At 40.7% G+C, this 14332-nt stretch overlaps 1 protein-coding gene across 3 annotated transcripts in view; it reads left to right on the top strand.

The window, feature by feature from the left end:
* Positions 1-14332, top strand: part of KIF21A (kinesin family member 21A) — an 86930-nt gene that overhangs the window by 13130 nt on the left and 59468 nt on the right. The gene's annotated exons all lie outside the window — the stretch shown is intronic.

Genomic DNA, 14332 nt, shown 5'->3' with positions numbered 1-14332 from the left:
TGCTGCCATAGACCTTTTAGGGGTCCTTGCTTCTGTGTGCCAGGCTGAGCTAATCCGTGGTTAGGGGACACAGGCCACTTCACTTCCAAAACTGGAAATAATTAAATCATCTGTGTGACTTGTTTTAGATATTTTTCTTCAGTACAGGGTTAAGATACCCAGAGTTGGAGGTCCACTGCTGTTTATAGGGCCAGCTGTGGTGTTGGAGTAACAACGAGTCTGTCTTGTGAGTGTTGATTCAGTGCTGAGGAGACTCCTATTGCTTATTGATCTAGGTATGATTGGAGCACAAGGGTATGGCATGTCTTCAGTTACTTTGGAAATAGCTGAGAAGTTCTGTTTCCAAAAGAAATGGACATTCAGAGTTCTACCTTGAGTCCTCCACAGCTGGATAGGGATGCCAGGATAGTGTAGAGCCATGGACTTTGCAGTTTCATTGTGAAGTCTGAAAGGTTCAAAGACAGCCAGAAATTGTCCATCAGTTGCATGAGTCTTTCTGGATATCCTTGTTATGTGCCATTGCATACTTGACTTGCTCAGTTCAGTGTGCTTGTGACTGATGCAAAGATAATGGAGAGCTACAGATGACACAAGAGGCTCTCTTGTGGGGTGTAGGGCTTTTTCTTTTAAAAAGGAAAAGCTATTTTTTGGCCTATTTTTTTGCATTTGAGTCTTGGTCTAGTAAGTTTAAATTGTTAGCTGAGGTAGATAACCAAGGACTACACATATCAGATTTCATTGTGGTGTGGATTTTTGTATTTTTTTTAAAGCCCCAGCAAGAATTGCTAGAGGTACTGAAGTAGTTTCTGCTTTGTCAGCAAGTTTTAGGTGGAGTGTCACTGTTGGACTGTTTTTCAGCTGCTGAGTCTTTGTGTTGCTCCATTTTTGCTGCTGTTGCAAGACCCCTCTGCCAACACCTCTCTGCCAACACCGCTGCTGCAGATCAGAGATAAACAACTTAATGCATTGCAATGGCTGCCAGGGAGCAGAGGGCTGCAGCCTTGTTTCTCTGAACTGAAAACTCTGTGATACCTTGAGATGAGGATGGCAGTATAGGAAAGATAAAAAAGATTGTATAAATTTTTTGTCCATTCTGACACTTTGACATATTATGTAACCCCCGTCAACTGGATTTGATTGAGAATCTAATTTTGTACTGTTAAAAACGTGATTGTATTTGAAATAAAACCAGTCCTGACCTCAAATGCCAAGTTAAAGAAATTATCTCCTTTAATTTGTGCTAGGTAATCCTACTTCCTGTCCTGAATCTTTCTCACAGTTTCAATTTATCTTTTTTCCATTCTTCAGCCACTGATCCTTGGTTCAGTGGTCTAGAAATGGTTAACTCTCATGGTGAGTTGGGAAATAAGCTATTTGTAGTTTTCTGTGCCTTGCTAATTATTCATGTGATTGAGCTTACGTAAGGGCTGCATTACAGTTGCACTTCATTTGATGACAGAGTTCTGTATTTCTGTGTAAACAAAAGTCAAGTGATAAGGCATGGGCAGTCAAAGTCTATAGTTGAAACCAGGAAGAAAACAAACTTTCCTGGGAGAATCTTAAGGTCATGCTATCTGCTTAGCTGTCATGTTTCTTAAAAAAAAAAACCCCACAAACAATAGCAAAAAACTTCCATAAAAACCCACTTCTGACAGTATTTTATTTAAAAAAGCTTTTTAAAAGCTGAAAGAGCCTTCTTTGCTATATTTCTTGCCTTAGCCTTTCTTCAGATTCAGTGGTGAAATCCCTTAAAGCATACAATTAACAGTTTGGATAGCATAATGTAGCAAAATATTAAAATTTTAAACAGCACAGAGTTTTCTCGCTTTGATACAAACTGTAAAAGCAGGCTGCCTTGGAAAAAGTTTGAAGTACCTGTTTTGGAGAAACCTGTAAATTCCAGGGAAAAAAGTATTGATCTATTGACCCCCTCTTAAGACTTTTGGAGAAACCTGTAAATTCCAGGGAAAAAAGTATTGATCTATTGACCCCCTCTTAAGACTTTTTTAATACTTGCTGACAATTTCTGTAGACCACAAGTTACCTTACTAAGTTTTGTCTAAATATTCAATTTTTCTTTCTAAATATCTGGTACCATAGCATATGCTGGAGTTAACGGCCTTTTGCCTCCTTTCTCCATCCCTTAAATGTTGTCTGTATTACTAAGAAAAATTCTTTTAAGTGGAAACAAGGTTGCCCAAAACACTAGAGCTTTGTTACTGTGGAATGATCTTTTCCCTTTTCCCTCTTTCCCTCTTTGCTGTAAGAGCAGGGGTGGTGAGTGGTTGAAGCTGAGTGCAGCCGTGGGGTGGAAGTCAGAGGTGGGGGAGGCTGCTGCCTGATTCATAGCAGTTGGCAAGGCAGAGTTTATAGCTTGTGCTAATATCCAGTCCTCTGGTGCTGGTGAGGAAAACTACCTGAAACAGCTAAAAGTTGTTGTAAAGTTATGGATTATTATAGAGATATATCTGTCTGTAGCTTTTAATAAATGTGTGACCCATTATGACAGCTTTATATAAGCCTCAGTGTAATACCCTCCCTGGCCTTGAGGCACTACCAGTATGCCATTCACACACCATTTTATATGAACTCAGAGCTCTCCATTTCCTGATGAAGTTCCTTCTTAGCTCCTGGAAAACCTTGGGAGCACTCCCTTCATGCACTGTCCTCTTAGGTCTCATTTAACCAGAGAAGCTCCTCTGTTGTCTGATGTTTAAGGGCTTGGAGGAATGAGATGCTTGGTCACAAATTTTGTGGCAGGTCGGTAACCATCTCAGTTGGTTTACAGATCAGGACTACAGTGAGGCATTTACCATAGACTTAAGTTTCTAAGGCAATTTGAAACAGTTAATATATGAATACTTAATTTGAAAGCATCTGTGCTACCTCCAGTGTGTAAGGGACTATGAACTCTGATGCAGACAAACCACAAGTGATTTGCATTGATGATTTCTGAGAGCAGCTGGGAAATGCCTGATTTAGAAGTATTAGTTGCCAAGAAGAGCTGATTTAATTGAGTCAAGGCAAAAGAAATGGGTTTTGACCTTGAAGCAGCTTGTCAGGAAAGACTTCACCTTATGTCCCCAAGGAGCTGTGGCCAAGCATTCAGCAGACAGAAATGATCCCAGGATCAGGTGTTGCTGCTTTGTGTGCACTGGAGCTGAGGGAGACTGGCAGGGCAGTGCCCAGACCAGCAGCTGCACACAGCAGAGAACTGTTCCAGCAATGGAGTCAGAGCCTCCCAGGCCTGAGATGTAAAATAGACATAGTTGCTTTCAATTTGTGTGAGCCACCTTGCTGCATGATTTTTTTTTCTTTTTTTTTTGGTGGTTGTTTTGTTTGTTTTTGTGAAGTAACTTTGCATTAATAGTTTGGATTTCTGGTTGGATTTGTAATCTTATCAGGGAACCTGAGCTGTAATGAAAAATTAAGCCTACAGCTAGGACATGAAGCAGAAAGTGCTTAGCTTTGCTGTTGGGCCAGCATAGATAATGCTTGTCTAAAGCATTAAGTAGGAAGGAAGTTGTCTAAAGATGTAAGTAGGAAGGAAGTAATTGGTTCTTTATAAGCTTTATTCAGAATGTATGCCATGAGTCTCGTGCAGTTTACACTGTGGTGCATGACTGGGATGCACTTGTTTCATGGATGTGCTCTGTCCTGGAGCTATTATTTTGGTGAAATGTTCCAGTATTAATACTAGTGGTAATTCCAAACTGTAAGCTTGCTATTGCAGCAAGGTTGCATGCCAGTAGCAATTAAACCAGGAGAATGACTGTATTTCCACACTGAATTTGTTTAGCCTAGGCAACAAGGAGCTCCTACCTGCCCTGGTGTGGAAGCTAAACAGTTACAAAATCACACAAGCTTTTCTATATTCTGTGTTATCAAAAGTGAAGAATATGAAACCAGCCCATGCTTTTCTGATGAGGTAGCAAAGCATTCTCTTTCACTTTCTCTTAGGTTAAAATCTCCAGTGATATATTGCATATTGTAGTCACTATTTATATAGTGTCATATAAGCCCTTCTGAACTCAATGAAAGGCTGAGCATGTGAAATGGCAGCAGCTCAGCCCTAAGCACAAGTGTTATTGCAGAGGAGACCTCTCTTCTAGCTTTGGGATGTGGATTTTTATGTGAAACTGGCTTTCCTGTGAGGTTCCAGATTCCAGTGGATTTCTGGATTCAGTGACCTGTTTATTTCAGTATATGTCCACAGGGGATGTTGAATTAGGCCCTGATAGAGCAGATACTCCAAACTTATTTCACCAGTCAACTGTGATAAATCCCATTCTTTTGACTTCTTGTGTTACTTAAGCTCCAATTATTTCAGCCTTCTACTGGTATTCCATATAAGTGTTAAATACTTTCTTGCTAATTTTTTTCCCCTCTCCACCACATCTGAAAGTCAGCCTGCATTTAGCTGAACAAAGGATTATGGCCTGTAGATAACCCAAGTTTTGCACCTGGTTGAAACTTCATGGAGAGTGTTGGTAAGAATGAGTACCAAGAGACTTTCAGACTTCTCAGCTTTGGTGGGATTGAGGAAGGGTGGGGGAGACTTTGAGGATTGACAGCTTATATTTATTAAATGCTTCATAATGCTTCAGTTTATTTATGCCTGAAACGCTCTCAGAAAAAGAGCATCCAGAATTGTAGTAATCAATCTGTTTGAAGCATGGCTCAGTGTGGGGAAAATGCTACCTACTGAAATTCTAGTGTAGTTTCCTGTATTGTCCTGATTTTAACTAAATGTTTCAAGCCAAGAAAGAGCAGCAAGGTAGTCAGATTTCGAATGATGTTTAATGCAGTGTCATTGCATAGGAAGAGAAGGAAGGAAAAGGATCTCTGTTTGATGCTGTTGCTGCTGATGTGAATGATTTTGCAGCCTTGCAAATAGAATGAATAGACAATAAGAAAATAATTAAATTTGAGGATTGACATTCAGACATAAAACAAGTAGCTGAAGCAGCGTGACTGGGGAAGGTGGATAACATTGTTTCTTTCTGTTTTGCAAGTTTGGAAACAGGCAGTACTAAATAAAGCAAGGGAGTTATTTTTCTTTACTCCAGAGTTAGGATTTACCAGCTCAGAGCTTTCAGTCACTGCTTGAACAGTCTACCTTCTGTTTTGTAACAGAGCAACTTCTGTTCATTAGAAACAGTCAACAACAAATATGAAGAAATTTTCTGCAGTTTGCTTTGGGACTTGGTGTATCGGGTGTTATGGATACAACGTGGGGTTTTGTGTTGATTTTTTTTTTTTTTGGAAGGCGTGGCAGAAAACTCATACAGTGGTTTTTGTTCCAGGAATGTTGCTTTGAAAGTTAACAGAGTGAAGGCACTATTCAGCACAGATTGAAATACTGTTTTTAGCTGTCTTGTCTCATTGTGAAGTCTCTGGTTATTTTAGTAGTGTTAGCTAAGCAGTAATTTCAGTAATGATTAATGACAACTGGTAATTTTTTTTTTAAACTGACCTGACCCTCCTGTTCTTTTGTTTTATTATTTAACTGTAATTACTTATGAAGTGGGTTGTAGCTTTACCTATGGGTATGTTGGTAACTCTATGTTTATTTTGAGTTGGTGAAATGTAATTACTGGACTTGTGGCTCAGAGGTGTAAAGCAGCCAACTGCCCTAAACTTGAGAATATACAACTGGGAAGGCAGTGTTTCTGTATGGAGGGGAAAGAAATGAGAGCAATTTTCAGAGCTACAGTAACCTTGCCATAAACATGTAGCGATTTGTGTGCTATAGCTGTAAGAGCTGGGAGCATAAGTGAATATGTCTGGGTTTTTAAAAGGGAAAGGGAAATCTGGGTAAGGGAGGCAATTACGAGTTCTTTGCTGCAGACAAGGCAACCCTTATAACTTGGTTTAAAAATAACAGAGTACCTATTTTTAAAAACTAGGCTGCTTGGAAGAAGTAGTGAACTTCTAGAACAAACATACATTTAACTGAAGAGCACGAAATTGAATGAAGCCTAGTGAAGACAATTTTTTGGTCATCTGGATAGCCTTGCATTACATCAGTTCTTTGCTCTATTCAAAAAAATTATTTTCCTATTGTGAATAAACACTTTTTTTTTTCTTGCTTATTTCTGAATATATTTGTGGCACTTATCAATGCTTTTAAGAAATCAAGGATAAGTTGTAATGTGTGGAAGTTCCTGAATGCATGTTCTTATTCTTAAAATATTTCACTTAATTGCATTAAATAATTGTATTTTTAAGTTATTTATTTGACTTTGCAGATAAATCTTTTTGTATGTGAGGGTGTGCAAAAATAATGTTACCTCTCTGCAAGATGGAATTTTCAACTTTTGAACCAGAAATCCACTGTCATTTCTGTGCCTTTATGTGGATATTTTTGGGTCATTTGCTGATGTCACGATGCCGCTGGCAATGTTTTTAAAACCAGCTGTCTCACAAAACTGTGCTTTTAGTAAAGTTTGACTCTGGTAGTTAAACATTAGTTACGAGTGTGCTTCCTAAAAAGAGTTGACACCAACCACATTTTTGTTGACCAATGTTCTTTTTACAGGTTTAGTGTATTTGTATATGTTGGGCTGATTGGTTGCTGGCATACAAGAGGTATCCAAATTATCTCAAATCTCTGAGCTGTAAATGCGACTGAATTTAGGTTTGGATGTACTCAAGACAGTGGTTTAGTGGGTTTTGTGGTTTAGTGTTGTTTGATGGTGTTATGGATGTTTGTTGTTGGATTTTTTTGGCTTTGTTTAGGTTTTTGTTTGTTTTGTTTTTAATTCTTCTCCATTTTCCTGTTGGACCTAAATAAATGTTATTGTGTAGCTTGGTAAGGCAGCAGTGACTACAGTGGTTTGGGTGGTTGGGTACCCTAAATTCACTATGTTACTTTTGACAGTACATTACTTTGTCAGCTGAATTCTGACACTGATATTTCTGGAAGCAAAGTGTCTCTGAGATCCTGGCAGCACTTGTTATCCTGGCTCAGGGATACTATTTTTTTCATCTGAATTTACTTAGAGTGGTATTTGTTTAGCACATGTAAGCTCTGTTAGGCATTCAGTCATGCTGCAGAAAGTTGCTACAGGAAGTGTATTCCTTTTCCTTCTGCTGCCCTTGTTACATAATTAGTACCAGGCTCTGGTGAGCTTTACCCAGGCAGTGACTCAGCCACTCCTCACAGCTGGGAGCCCCAGAGCAGGAATGATGAGGCTGCTGAGTTTCATGCTAAAGCTATATTTTGGAGGGAAAAAACCTCCATAATTTGCAAAAGAAATACAGGGTGTCATTCTCTTTTTTTGGTATGTAGAGTTGCTTTCTTCATGAATCCTTACCCTCAGAAGGATATGCTTGCTGGCTTAATTGGCCTCCTGTATCCATCAGGGCCGTAGTTGTAGACACTGATCTGGGCACACACCAAAAGACATTTATTTTCCCATTTCTCTTGAGTTTGTGACTTCTATGTTCTTTAAATGTTGTAATCATCAGGTACTATTGCCATAAATTTTTCATAATAGTAATCTATATGAGTCTTCATTTTTGTAAGTGCTAGTGATTGATGTGAAACACCACCAGTGAAATGAAGATGGTGTTTCATACTTCTATGCATGAGATTTATAGTCATAAAAGCTGAAACGTATTTTTTAATAGAAACCTTTAATTTACAAGAATCAAGTGTGGTCATTGTAAGAGGGACAGATTTAATATGCAATTTAAAGGCAGTACTGTCCTTAATTTGCTTTGTGGATATTGCACTTGGTATATAAATATATGTGGAGCACAGCCATCAAATTGCAGTCTGGTTGAACCCTCTGGTAAACTACAGCTTTAGTGATAAGGAGCAGCCATCCAAATCCATAGCCACAGATGGTTCTGCTTCCCTGAGTAAATGTTTTAGTTACAATTTCCCTTGATTGTGTATTTCTTTTGTTGGTTCAGAAGACATTTCTTTGAATCCTGGTTGGCCTTTTGGAAATGTTAGGTTCCCAGACCACCTGGGGAAACCTGTTGTTCATATCTGAACCAAGTGTTTGGGATATCTCTGCTGTTCTGCCAACTGTGGGTGATGTTCCCAAGTGCAGTGTAAGCAGAAAAAAAGCTGAAAGTGTACACAGGGCTTTCTAAGACTGAAAGCTACCTCTCAAATAAAAGCTGAAATGCCCTAGCACCTTCTGAAATTCCTTTTTTTCCCCTCTTATTTAAAGGTGATAAAGATTGTCAGGGATGATAGTTTCAGAGTTAATCCTTAAAGGAGAGGTGGCTAGTGAGTGACCTGTTTATTTCAGTGTATGTCTGCATGTTCCATACAGCATGGTGGCCAGAGCTTGAGCTAATGCCAGTCACACTGTAGTGCAGCTGAGTGCTGTGTTTCCTTGTGCAGCAGAAATACTTATTTTTGCTTCTTACCCTGGGGAATGACTTGTTCATGCTCCTTGATGGGGAAAGGCAGTTGCTTGGGGCTAATCAGCTACTTGGAGATCAGGTGATTGTGGTCCCTTTCAGCACCAGAGTGCATTTGACCCTTTCAGCACCAAAGCATGTTTGACTCCTGATTGCTGTGACCCAGGTCTCTATTCTGTCACTTCATTGCATGGTACAGGTGTGCCTGCATTCCTGTATGGTATGAAATTAATTTGGAATTTTACTTTTAGGAAGGTCTAACTCCTTCTTTCATTTCTTGCTCATAAACCACACATACTTCAAGTCTTAGCTCATAAGGTATACATTGCTGCATTTTCTTAGCTCTCGTTTTATCTAAGATATTGTGTTATTTTTCTTCTACCTTTTTGAGACAGGTGACACATATAACAATAGATGTTAAGAAAACCAAGGCAAGTAGCACAACAGAACAATTTAAAAAAAACTGTTTGCCTTTGGAAAAGTCACTTCTGTTTGGCTTTACTCAAACTGCACTTGGATCTGGAGGTGTGCCAGTCCTGTGCATGGCAGGCATGTGGAAGCTTATGGTAGTGCAGCTTTTCCATCAGAGATGACCTTGTCTTGGACTAGAAATAACCCAAGCCAGTGCAAACCCTGCAATACAGTTGTCCCTTCTCTCTCTCTTAAAAGCCAAATTTTTCTCAAACATTGTGGATTTCTTTGCTCACTAGAGAGTAAATTAGTTCACAATAAAACCACACAAACAAGGTTTGTTTGAATGCTTGCATTCATGCTATCAAGAAAGAAGCTGGAGATCTTCTGGAGGATCTACTAGCCCTCCTGTGGGGGTGGTGTGAGGAAGGACACATGCAGAGCAGTAGGAATTATGTGAGAACAAGCCTGGGTTTTTCCCCTCTGCATTTTCTTTTCCTAGCAAAAGTGCGGGGCTGTGCCTGCCAGTCTGGGGATGCCATCTGTGTGGCACAGCCTGCTAGGCTGTTACAGAATTGCACAAGAGTTAATCTGAAATCACAGTGCTAAGCTGTGTCCTGGCCATGGTGGCTGCCTGGAGATACAGCTGTTGTGTGGCTCTTGAGGAACCAAGGCAAGCAGCAGCCTGTGGAACTGCCTCAGCCTGGCACTGCCAATGTCATCTCTGGCATGAACAGCTAATGGCTATGGGAGCTGACCAGACCCAGGCTACTGAAAAGGGTAATTGTTTCATGAAATTAAATTTGTGTGTAAAAATAAAACAAAATTATTAAAGAGGTAGAGTTTAGGCGTATGGGAGAACTGGACAAATCTAATTATGGCAGTGGTATATTTCCTCAATTTAATTTTGTTCTGGTTTTCCATGTGTTGCTTTCTCATTAAATGCAAACTGGAAGTGACAGTTTGTGGCACTGGAACAAAATGTTTTCTGCAGATGTTTTCAATAGAATTTTTTTTTTTGCTTGTATTACATTAGCTGTTGAAAATGTTATGTCTCAGAGCCCATTTGGTAATTTAGTGGCTGGGTGTTTTTAACTTAAGGCTTAATGGTCATATTCAATTGCTACACACATTGAAGGGATACTAATACCTTTTTTATCAGTATCTTAATAGGACTTTGGAGTAAAATCTGGACCATGTAGATCCTGTTTAAGCTTTCATCACTGTCCTTACTGCATTTTTTTAAAATATCCTAAGCTGTTTCAGGAGGTTTTATTTCTGGTATTGTCAGTTGTACAGTTGCCATTGTATCGAAATGCCTTTAGACACCAGGAAGTTTTCAGGTACATCAAGTAGGTAAGTGTTAGTGCATGTGCAGAACATCTGCCTCCCTTGTGCTTGCCAGGAGGTGTAAGTGTAGGCTGAGAACACCTGGGCTCTGGGCACACACCTGCTGGCAGCCCTGGGCTCAGTCTGGGCCCTGGCAGCTTTAGAGGAGCAGCGATGGGAGCAGTGCCCAGTGTTAGGTAGGAGCGATGGAGCTGCAGTCACAGCGAGGCAGTGCTGCTTGCCCTGGCTGGTGCCTGCCCTGTGCCCGGGCCCCTGGCTCAAGGGAAGCAGTTTCCTGGGGAGGGAGCTGACCCATGGCAGGGGGAAGGACCTGGCCATGTGCTGGGTGGGTCAGCTGCTGAGCTGTGTCTCGTGTGGTCACTGTAATCTGTAATTGCACGTCCATTTTTCCATCTTGATAGCAGTACATGTAATACTAGTGATTGATACCATTAATGTGGAGTTAGACCATTTCTGATGTCACTATTCAGAAACTCTCTGTAGGTGACAGTTGCTGGTACAAGGCTAAAGATTTGTTCCTGCACCCTTTTTGCTGTGTTAACAGGAGATAAACCTGGAGTTTCTCATATGCTAGATATTTTTGTCTCCTTAAAGCTCATTGAGAGGTGCAGTTGAGATGAGTGCATTCAAACATTATAGCTGTGGTCTCATTTGAAAGTGATGCTAATCGCAGAGCAAGATTCCAGTGTGTGCAAGCAAAAATACTGAAAAGTTTATGCAAGCCTAAGTATCAGGTGTCTTTGAGATGGAACCTGCTTAGCTTTCTTTACTCCCTGCTTGCTCTGAAGGGAATTTAATGGGAGTGATTTGATGAGTGTAAATTTAAGGGAGTAGTAAGTTGAGGGAATTCTGGTGCTGAAGTAAGAATTGGAAGCTGTTTTCTTCTGGTTTTGGGCAGTTTTTGTCTGTTTCCCAGTTCATATTGCCTGCTATGCTTCACTAAGTATTTCATTAGCTGTTTCTAGATTTAATGTTTCTTATACCCACATGTGAAACTTAATTGTGTAAAATTTAATAGGCTTAGACAAGTATTGGAGAGCCTTGGGTTTACAGGTTAACTTGTTTCCTGCTCAGCCTAGGACGTGGTTTTAATTTATGCTTTTCTGAGCAAGGTGAAAACAGCCCTTGCCCCACAAAGCCTTTTTAATGGAAAAGAGGTTTACATGGGGCTTCAGAATAATCTTTTCTCTCCAGCACACAGCTTCTGGATAGTCATTGCAGTCTAAAAGATTAAACTATGATTATTCTTTTCTGCTTTGCTCTCTGGAAAACAAGAATAATTTGATTCTTTGCCCTTTTTAGATCAGTCATAGAAGTTCCTGTGTGCTTACTGCTGTTAGAGGTGCTGAGAAGGCATATGGTAAACACTTTGATTAAAACCCTTTATTAGAGCTTACAGTTCTTCTCATGGAAATGCAAATTGAAAAAATCTCTGGTCCTGTTTAGTATATGAAGTAAGATTAAGGGATGACGTGATCATAGATGGTTAGAGATTGCTTGGGTAAAATTAAATAATGGAGAGGTTTTTAAGTAAACAGGCACAGAGGTAGAAGTGTTTAGTAGTGAAAAGGGATGTGTGTGTATGTATATATATACATTCTTATATATGCATGTAGTTATTTGTGTAAATAATATGTATTTCTATTTAGATCACTGGGACAATTTTTCATCCCTAGAAGTAAATTTAGGATGCTTTTCAAAGAGATATTATGATATTATCTAATTTAAACAGGAATCAATTCTGTAAAGTCTGATGTCTTGCATAGCACAGGGTATTGGTCTGATGATGGCTGTAGTCCCTGAACTGTATTATCTGAGCCTGTTCCAGCTGACAATACTTTCAGCAGAGACATTGTGCCCCTGCTCTGCTGAGGGATTAGCTCCAGTACAATACAGTGCATTACTGTGCAACCGCTGGCTGGTTTAGCACTCCCTAATTTGACAACTTGTCCCAGTGTGCTGAGCCAGGGGAGATTTAGGGGATTAAATTTCATGTGTGTGGCCTGGAGGTGCTGCAAAGTACACGTAAACAAGAATTGGGTGTGTTCATGCTTTGGAGAGGAGCAGAGGGAAGGATGGAAAGCAAAATGTTGTTTGGGAAGTTGCCACATCTAAGGAGATGTGATTGGAAATAGGTAGAAAACGCCCGATTGTCTGCAATTAAGAGAGTAGCCTGAAAAACAGGTGGGGTAGGACCATGTAGAAGACAAAATGGGTGAAGTCAAATTGGTCCTGGAGAAAAATCTCAGTGGCAGACTGCCAGACCACAGGCTGGGCAAGGAGAGGTGACCAGAATGAACTCTTTCACATTTTTAAAGTGTGGGCGCTGCCCGCTTTGCTGACAGAAGTGACCACATTAAGACGTGAGAGTGGAAAATGTTTGACTGTAAGCAGAAAGGAAAAATATCACTTTCCCAATTCATGTGTAGGATGGAGAAGGAGGAGATGTTCCTATAGGCAGTGCTGGAACTGAATCTGACTTGTATGAGGACTTCTGTTTGCTGGACCACACATTCAGTGCAAATAGTAAGACTGGGAGCCTTGAGGTTTGGGTGATGCACTCACATTGTTTGTAAGTGGCCAGAAATCAGGGTGAAGGGGAGGAATGTCTTGCTTACTCATTGAGGACATCACATTAATTTCATGGCAAACTGTTCTGGTTTGAAAGCAAAACCACTGAGAGACTCCAAGTCAGACAATTTATTAAGAAAAGGGAAAAAACCCCAAACCAAATACATGCAATAATAGAACAGAAAAAACACTGGCAGAGTCAGAATACAGTCTGACATTCTGCTAGTTAGGGTGGTGGTAGCAGTCCGGATGAAATGGTCTTGTTGAAGTGGTGATCCTGTGGAAACAATCTGGTAGCTCTTGTCGTCTGGAAACCAGTGAGTAAGGGCAGCCATTCCTCTGGGAAACCAATGGAAAGACTATTTGTTGTGTCCCAAAACTCCAGATTATATCCAGGTGGGGATGCTTATCTCCTCCCCCCTGGGTGGAGCATCTCACAGTGGGCTGAAATCGTTCTGAGTCATGTGGTGGATCCTTGATGGTCCGTTAAACAGAAATGGCTCCCAGAGGGGGTTTTCTCTGAGTCATGTGGAAAAGGCATTGATGGGCCCATTAACAGGAGATAAAGAAAAAAACAATGCCCCTCCTGGTTTCAGCAGCTCTTGAGGATGGGCATAGAATACATCTTTATATTGTAACCTAGGACATGAATTTAGCAAGAGAGCTGTATAGATTTCAGAGCATGAAGTATCCCTAGAGGAGACCTCAGGTTGGGTAATGAAGGTCTCTTGTCTGCACATTTCTCTTGGGAGAAGATGTCATTCAAACCTGATGCACTCGTGATCTGTCTCTGTTACCTCTCAGCTCCATAGCAGAGTGGGACCAGTCTCAGAATGAGAAGGGAGTCTGTCTTTGGTGTGAAGCTTCCCTGCTGTGGCGAGTCTTGCTTTGTTTTTCCTTTGTGTTCCCTAAGTGCTGGTGAAATGCTGCTTTTCTCCCAGCACTGCCTTCAGATTTAGTGTAAGTTAGGGAAGAAGGACACCATCATCACTGCTGGATCTCTGAGTGTTGTGTTACAAGCAGGGGAAGTGGCTGAGCTGGTGAGAAGCTGCCAGCAGTGCCACAGGTGCCCCTCAGCTGAGCTGTGGGCTGCCTGTGCTGGGCTGGTGTGTGCAGCTTGCTGTTGAGCAGCACAGCTCTGGGAGGAGCTGCCTGGCTGCAGGCAGGACCTGGCCCTGGCCGGGAGGATTCTCATGGGAAGTCTCTGCTGGGCGACATCGAAACTGCTCTCCTTGCAGTCCTGTCATCACCGGAATAACTATCATGCAAATCATTGATATTTTAGGCATGCTGTTCCTTTTCATGGTCAGTCAGCCTTTACTTAGTAGTAGAAAGGAGAAATTTATTCGGCACTGTCATAATTGCATCAGTTTGTCAGTGTAGAAAATTAATTTTCTTTCAAGCGTAGAATAAAAACATATGAAGAAAAAACTTCTTAAAAAAACTAGTTGACTTCATTCTGCAAGTTGTCGCTAAAAGCCTTTTTGGAACTGGGGAGAAGTTGTGTTTTTGGGATGCACTAAAGCTTGCTTGATGTTGAAAATGTGTTTCCCATCTAGATTTCTATAAGAGATCTTCCCAGGCTTTTTTGCTCTGGAAGGCAATGAGAGATGCC

The sequence above is a fragment of the Ammospiza caudacuta genome, chromosome 5 (genome assembly GCF_027887145.1).
Source record: "Ammospiza caudacuta isolate bAmmCau1 chromosome 5, bAmmCau1.pri, whole genome shotgun sequence".
In the NCBI taxonomy this organism is placed as follows: Eukaryota; Metazoa; Chordata; class Aves; order Passeriformes; family Passerellidae; genus Ammospiza; species Ammospiza caudacuta.
The sequence above is the reverse complement of the archived record's forward strand: the minus strand, read 5'-3'. Positions and strand labels throughout refer to the sequence as shown.